The sequence below is a fragment of the Camelus dromedarius genome, chromosome 14 (assembly GCF_036321535.1).
Source record: "Camelus dromedarius isolate mCamDro1 chromosome 14, mCamDro1.pat, whole genome shotgun sequence".
Classification (NCBI taxonomy): Eukaryota; Metazoa; Chordata; class Mammalia; order Artiodactyla; family Camelidae; genus Camelus; species Camelus dromedarius.
The window spans coordinates 23,155,019-23,163,367 of record NC_087449.1 but is presented as its reverse complement, the minus strand read 5'-3'; the positions used below and the strand labels follow the sequence as shown (position 1 = coordinate 23,163,367).

Below are 8,349 nucleotides of genomic sequence, written 5' to 3'. Positions count from 1 at the left end.
AATTCCAGTGGTAGCAATGTTTGAGCTACAGACTACACTTGCTGCAAAGCTCTTTTGTGCCCCAGCTTCTACTCAAAGCTGGCAATCTTCCATGTCATAAAGTCTATTGGCTGGAATATAGTTAATGTATTCCCAATATTTGTTGTAGATCAGATTGTCTCCAGAACCCAGAGGAATCCACCAAGAGTCATGCTTCCTTGTTTGTACCAGGAGATACAAGATGCGGCATTTGCCTTTTACTGTAGAGGAGATATCCTGGCTTGCCCCTGGTCAAGGAACTCTTAAAAACTTCCCTGAAGTGGCAAGTCCCTGCAGCTACGTGAGTTTTTATCTTCCACCTTCTTTCTAATGCTCATGTGCCTTACCAAGGCCTCCAGCACACAAACCAGCTTTTTCTTGTCCTGCCAGGTCAGCATCATATCCCTAACGCTTTGGATCAACGTTATGATATAGACTCTTTGAACTACGTTATGACAGAGTATGGAGCGTTAACACAGCCCTGGAGCAGAACTGTAAGTGAATATTACTGTCCACTTCACGTGAACTGTATCCGATCCTCTTCTCTGATTGGTATAGAAAAGAATGCAATTGTCAAATCAGTGGCTGCAGACTACGTAACGAAGGCCTTCATGGTCTGCTTTACCATCAGTAGTAAGGCTGGCACAGCAGCTGTAACGGAGCTGCTACTACAAGATATTGAATGTAGTTCCCCGTGCTACACAGTATAAACTTGTTTATCTATTTTATATATACCAGTCAGTGCCTGCAAATCTTGAACTCCCAGTTTATTGCTTCCCACCCTCCTCCCTGCTGGCAAGCACAAGTCTGTATTCTATGTCTGTGAGTCCGTTTCTGTTTTATATATAAGTTCTTTTGTCTTTTTTTTTTTTTTTTGATTCCATATATGAGCGATCTCATATGGTATTTTTCTTTCTCATTCTGGCTTACTTCACTTAGAATGACAGTCTCCAGGGCCATCGATGTTGCTGCAAATGGCATTATTTCACCATTTTTTATGTCTGAGGAGTATTCCATGGTATAAATATATTACAACTACTTTATTCAGTCATCTGTCACTGGGCATTTAGGTTGTTTCCATGTCTTGGCTATTATAAATAGTAATGCTGTGAACATTGGGGTGCATGTGTCTTTTTGAATTAAGTTTCCCTCTGGGTATACGCCCACGAATGGGATTGCTGGGTCATATGGTAAGTCTATTCCTAGTCTTTTGAGGAATCTCCATACTGTTTTCCACAGTGGCTGCACCAAACCTCATTCTCACCAGCAGTGTAGGAGGGTTCCCTTTTCTCCACACCCTCTCCAGCATTTATCATTTGTGGACTTTTGAATCGTGGCCATTCTGACTGGTGTGAGGTAATAACCTCATTGTAGTTTTGATTTGCATTTCTCTGATAATTAGTGATACTGAGCATTTTTTCATGTGCTTACTGGTCATTCGTATGTCTTCACTGGAGAATTGCTTGTGATGTAATATTATATTTGATTCACTGTCTTGGCTTGGGAAAGTGGTAGTTCCAGAGGCTTCCTTTTGGCTTTCCCCAATATGCTGGTTCTCACCCTGCTAGTCAAGGACCTAAGTGAGTCAAACTGCCATGAATGTTAATCCTAATTTTTCACTAATGATGGATGGAATGATCCACCAACTGAGTTCCTGGACCCAGGAGACCCACTGTAAGCTGGTTTTCAGCCAGACTGCATGTGTTACTGGGTCCCAACTCTAACAGGGGATGCTGAGGACACCTTAGGGTTTCAGGTGTTGATGGCAGCTTGGAAAGTACGTCCAAAGTCCTCAATATGTGTGGCTGTTTCCCTTCTTCCAGTGCATACCCATCTAGGTAAATGGCTGTAGGTGCCTTTAGGGCTGGACTTGGGGAAATCATTACAGTTAATACTTGCCACGATCTTGCAGGGTTATCCCTCCGTAGGACACAGCCATCTCTCAGTCACTGCATTCTGGGTCTGAAAATTGTCTCAGGTCCAGGAACTGAGCAATGAATCATGGATTTTTTATTGGGGCAGGTACCTTCATCCTCCTATTTCTCTGGTCTTGCCTGTTTCTGATTGTAGATGTTAAATGGCACTCTCACTGGACACCCTTCTACTTTGCCCCTAGGAACACCAGATTCCATTAGCCATTTCCACACCTTCCTGTGGCTCAGGCCCCCTTAACCGCCAGCTATACCATCTTGCTGGTAGTTATAGAAATGGTGGCCCCCTGGCTCCCATTTGCTTGGGTATGTGGCTTCTATTATTTTGGAGTGCTGTCACCCCCTTTGCTGTTAACGAGCCCAAATTTGTGACAGCTTTATCCCTGGCCTGCAAAGAGAGCTGCCACGGGACTCATAATGATGCTGGCGCCTCTCTCACCAGTGCATTCCAACAGCCTTGGAGAACGATGTGTTCTCTGGGCCCTGCTGTGGAAACATAATCTTCTGATGGGCCCTCTGGCCTCACATTATGAACCCTGTACAGTTTAACCCTTCCCACAGCCTTTTTATTCCTTCCTCTACCATCTGCCATGGCAACTCAGGCATTTCCACATTAGCATGAACCATCACCTTTTCTAGGCTTCCAAGAGCCACCCTACAGTGAATTTGCCCCATCCCCTCGGTGGGCAAGGGGCCTTGTAGTGGTGTTAAGTCCCATTTTCTGAGCAAATGTTCCAAGTCACACAGGCTCCCGTCTCTCACACTGTGCCTGTAGCTGTTTGATTACGTCTCAGTTTCTCATTATCCCTCTGCAGATAGAACTTTGAAATAACCAGCCAACACCTCTGTCCTTGTAGGCATTAGTCTCCCATATCTTTCAAATGCCTAAATCTTGAAACAAAGCTGTTCCCCTCTCCCAGGATGCATTCTCAGGTCATCACCAGTGAAATCTTCAGCAACTGTGGGGCCACCCTGTGCCAAGGAATGACCTATTCCCAACATTCCACTCAGAATGAGGTCCTCCTTGCCAGCCAAGCATGTGTGAACAGTCCCCAAGTCCAGTTTTACTGCCTACTTTCTTGGGCCATTTTTTACCAACTGTGCCAGTTGGGTTTCTTGGGCAGCAGACACCAAGCCAATTTTTAGGTGTGCAAAAGATATATTGCAGAAACATTTGTAAAGGATAAAGGGGAGGGGAACAAGAGCAGATGGGGAGAAACTAAATCACAAAGCAGTTCAGATGCTTGTGAAAGGAGAGAGGGAAGGAGAGAAGATTGGTCAGCAAGAGCCCCAGGCTTCAGTACAGAGCAAGAGAAAGCTTTGGCCAGGTGACTGCGGAGTGTGGGGCAGACTGCCCACTAGAGAAATCTTGTGTGTGGCTGAAATGGCCTGGCTATGGTGCCCCACTGTGTTTTGTCATCGGCGGGGGGCTTCCTGGGGAGGAGAATGGCCTTGGTGTGAATACCGCAGACCTGGAGGGACCGACCGTGGCTAGCTGGAGGTTGTTGGCCAACCACAGCTCATATGCTACTTGGAGGGAGATCTGAGGGTCTCGTCTCCACAGTCAAGTCTAACTGGCAGAAACAGGAGGAAAAGAAGCTACGGCCAGGAGGCCGCATGGCAAATAGAATGGGAGGCTTCCAAGGAGCATTGTGGATAATAAGCATGGGCAGGTGTAAATTCCACCTTTGTTTACATGCATATGGGTTTGGTGGGCTGGTTAATGTTACCACAGGCATGAATGAGTCCATGCAAGTATATGGGCTGCCATGAGACATGAGCTCTGGGAAGGGAGGAGGAAAAAAAATCTATGAAAAGCAGACACAAGAATTAAGAAGGCATAGCTTTATGGAACCATTTAATGTGGGAGGAAATCAGCCTATAATCCTCAATATACCCGGAGGGCAATCACCCTATTATTGAAATCATCACAAAAAGGATAATTCAGGTTGAGTATCATCTGTTTTGTGAAGTAAATATGTACTCCTTTGTATGTGTACTTTAGAAAGATTTTCAACAAAATGACTTTTTAAATGTCACTAACTTAAATGCCAAGTCCCACCATTCTACACGAAACCTTAATGCTTTAAAAAGATTTATTTCTCTGTCAGATAGCTGGGTTATACTTTATTATCTTTCAAATATTTCTGCTGCCTGTTCCAAGATTTTTCTATAATTTTATAGCAATCTTTTTTTAAATTACATTTTTGATAGAAAGTATGCTACTTTCCTGACTTCTGTAGTTTAGCAAGCAGGGGGCCAAAAGGATCCTAACTTCAGTGGCAAAGAGTATAATTCTTTTTGAATTATTAAATACAAGTCAAGGTTCAAGGGAACTGTTTGTAGTTGACATACTTACAAATACTTTCAAAATACTTTTCCTAACAGTAGAAATAAAAATAAATCTAAATTATATTTTTATAAATATTTTAAAGGCATGTTTAGCTATAACAAAAGGAAAGTTTATTTTGCTTTATTAATATTTATTTTTATTGAAGTATAGTCAGTATACAATGTTGTGTCAATTTCTGGTGTGCAGCACGTCAAACATGAACACACATATATTCATTTTTATGTTCTTTTTTTTCACCATAAGTCACTACAAGATATTGAATATAGTTCCCTGTACTATACAGCATGAACTTGTTTATCTAAAAGGAAAGTTTATGAATGATAGTTTTGGGCTATATTAAAACTACAAGAAGTCATTTGTATTAAGTAACATCATGTAGCTGTAGGTACTCACAGGCACTGTGTTTTATGGCATAAAGTTACATGTGAGGCTATTACTTGCAGTTAGATTTGGAGCAGAGGCGTTCATGTCTCTTATCAGCGCTACCATTGTCTGATCCATTTCACTCATTATTACCAGTATTATATACTTATATGTGAGTAATAATATTTATAATCCTACTACTATGATTACTATCACAGCACTTCCACGTTCCCCTTGGTGGCTGTTCTAAATCTGAATGCAGCAAGAAAAGCAGAGAATTTGGAGGCAGACCTGGGTTGAAATCTCAGTTTGCCTCCTACCAGCTGCATGACTTCACCATGTCAGGTGCCTAGTGTATGGGGATGTTAATACCCACTTCCAGTGGTGGCTGTGAGAATTAAACACATGCGAATCACTATGTGGACTACAAATTTTGATTTCCCACTAAACTCTCCTCACTATCAAAGAATGATCTTCTTTCTGCTTCATGGAGAAAATTAGGGGGTATAAAGTTTATGTTACCAATTCTTCATAGATTTGTCTCTTATCCCTACCACTTTCTTGAAGTCACTCACATTCAGAGACACAAGGAGCTTCCTAAATGCCAAATCCTTTTCAGTCCTCTTTCTGTTTTTCCTCTCTGCTGCCATGACATGTTGACCATTTTCCTTCTTGAAATGTTTTGATTTCTCAGCTTCTCTGAAGCCTCTCTTTCTAGTTCATTTTAATGTGTTTTTTTTTTTTTTTTTTGTCTTTCTGCTTTTGGGTTTCTTTTATGGCTAGTGTGTCATGGAGTGCAAGGTCAGTAGCAGAAAGCAGTGAGTGGTGAGCAGGTTCAGTTTGTGATCCAAGAAGGAAGTCAAAAAACAAATCCAATCCTGGGCATATATCTGGAGGAAACTCTAATGCAAAAAGATACATGCACCCCAATCTTCATAGCAGCACTATTTACAATAGCCAACACATGGCAACAACCTAAATGTCCATCGACAGATGATTGCATAAAGAAGATGTTGTGTGTGTATATGCATATGTATGTATATATATATATATACACACACACACACATATATATGTACACACACACGCACACAATGGAATACTACTTAGCCATAAAAAACAAAATAATGCCATTTGCAGCAAGGTGGGTAGACCTGGAGATCATCATACTAAGTGAAGAAGGTCAGAAGGAGAAAGAAAAATACCATATGATATGTCTCATATGTAGAACCTAAAAAAAAATGATACAAATGGACTTATTTACAAAACAGAAACAGACTCATATAAACATAGACATAGAAAACAAACTTATGGTTACCAGGGGGTAAAGAGGATGGGCAGGGATAAATTAGGAGTTCAGGATTTGCAGATACTAACTACTATATATGAAATAGATAAACAACAAGGTCCCACTGTATAGCACAGGGAGCTATATCCAGTACGTTGTAATAGCCTATAATGAAAACATATAAAAAGGAATATGCATATATCTCCATCACTACGCTGTACACCAGAAATCAACACAATATTGTAAGCCAACTATACTTTAAAAAAAAACCATATTTTTAAAAAGCCAACAACCAGGGTCAATACTGTGAAGGCACAGAAGCCAAGGAGAGGAGGTGCCAAAAGCTGTAAGGGAGAGTTGGCGCTGGAGAATGGGTCAGGAGCTAGGGAACGTGACAGGAGCTAGAGAACAGCCCAAGGTAACTGGAGATAGGAATGCAGGTTGCTACACCTAATGTAACCCAACCACTTTTGCCCGACACCTTTTCCATTTTCACCTGGCTCTCTTTTCTTGGGCTGGGTGCACAAGGAGTATAAGCCGACTTTTAACAGGACTGCCAAGTACCTTCTGCTTTTTTTTCCTTCTGACCTTTGAATATTGTTCCCTAAGGTCCTATTTCTTGGACGGCTCTTTCAGTCTACACACTCAGCCTGAATGATCTCATCCAGTCTCCTTTTTAAACTACCTAGTTCTCTTACAAGTTTTAGTCTGTCTGCTGGGTATTTATGTCTACATGTCCTGCAGTACTGGAAACCCAGATACCTAAATCGAGCTTATCTTTACTTCTTAAACTGTCCCCTCTTTCAGCTGCAGCATCACAGTGCATTTAATCTCTCATCCTAGAAAGCATGTTACCATTCTTAAATTCTTCCTTTGCTGACATCCAATAAGACACCAAGATTTTTTAAAATAATGAATAATTCGTTATTATTATTATGACTGCCTTTTTACGTAACCCTTGAGATAGCACTCTACTAAGCCCTGTATATACATTACCTCATCTAATCCTCATGATAGCTTTTAATAATAGCCTTATGGGTGCTATTATTATCTCTGTTTTAGAGATGGAGTGTCTGAGGTGTGGCATATTTGAATTATTCTCTCATGCTTTAAATAGCTCACTCCAGTTACACAGAATTGAATCCAGGCATTTTAGTTCCAGATCCTGCTCTCTCCATCACTAGATTCTGGTTTTACTTTGCTCCACTGTGTTCCTTTCAGAAAAGTCTCACAAATCCAGCGCCTCCTCCAGCTACAGTTACACAAGTTGATGTACCTGGACCCCAAAGCAGATCTGCACTAGAATCCTGGGGGCCCTGCCTACTGTGTGAATTTGAACAAGTTGCCCTCTCCGCCTTTAATTCCTCATTGATAAGGAGGTATGTACTAGCTACATCACAGGTTGATTATAGGGTTTAAAATTAAATAATACAAAGAAAGAAAAGACTATAGGTAACCCGTGTAAAGATCAATACACTTAATACCCATAGGATGCTTAGGTAATCTAAGGAAAGTTTAATCTCCAATATCAGCCATCAAATATTTTCACTTTGTCTCAAAAGATTTCCAGCTGGTGTCCTTGACATAAGACCTGCTAAATTCATGCTCTCTATTATTGTCAGAATTATTTTTTAAAAAGCTAAATCTGATTATGTCACTTCCCTGCGTAAAAACCTTTGATACGCCTTTCCTCTATGGGATTGCCTTTTATGCCATACTAAAGCAGTGACTTAAAATGAAATCAACTTAAAATGGAATGACATGTTACCTTTTTCAGTATTTCCTGCTACTCTCCCAAAAGTAGCACAGCCTTCACTAACACCAAACTTGCATAGACATGCCAGTCTCTTTGATGCTTTTTGGCCTCTTTCTGTTGCCTGTTTCAGTACTTGCCCCTTATCATCTAGAAAACTCCTACTCACCCTTCAAAACCCCTCAAGTTACCTTCCCCTATGTCAAAAATCAAACACCCCTCTGTGCCATTAAAAGTACCTTATTCATAGTATTTTTCAGCTGAATTTGCAGTTACTGAATTAGAATTGCATTCCCCAGGGAAAAGACCGTTTCTCAATTAAAATCAATCAAATTTGGTGTATAGTATCTGGTACATTGCAGACCTTTACTATATATCACTGAGTGAATAAATGATCACCAGAAGTGAATAATCCTAATAGTTTACAAGATCTTTCCACATACTTTCGTTTTTATCACATAATAGAAGCAAAAGATTTTGTTTGGATACAAGAGGCCATATTATTATTGTTATTAACTGAGACTTACTAAGCCTTGCCAATGTTTTCCCCAATTGTGGAACTTTAAAACCAGGTGAAAATAACTACCAGTAATTTTAAAAAATAAAGGCAAATGTGAGCACATGGCTCGGGTTTTAAGAACAA

The 8,349-nt window shown here is 40.7% G+C and overlaps 1 long non-coding RNA gene across 1 annotated transcript; it reads left to right on the top strand.

Moving 5' to 3' along the window:
- The first annotated feature begins 240 nt into the window (after nucleotides 1-240).
- Nucleotides 241-7,300, top strand: LOC135322823 (uncharacterized). The gene is made up of 3 exons (XR_010383726.1): nucleotides 241-319; nucleotides 409-512; nucleotides 7,175-7,300. It is a non-coding gene; the product is annotated as an uncharacterized LOC135322823 (long non-coding RNA).
- Nucleotides 7,301-8,349: the final 1,049 nt, after the last annotated feature.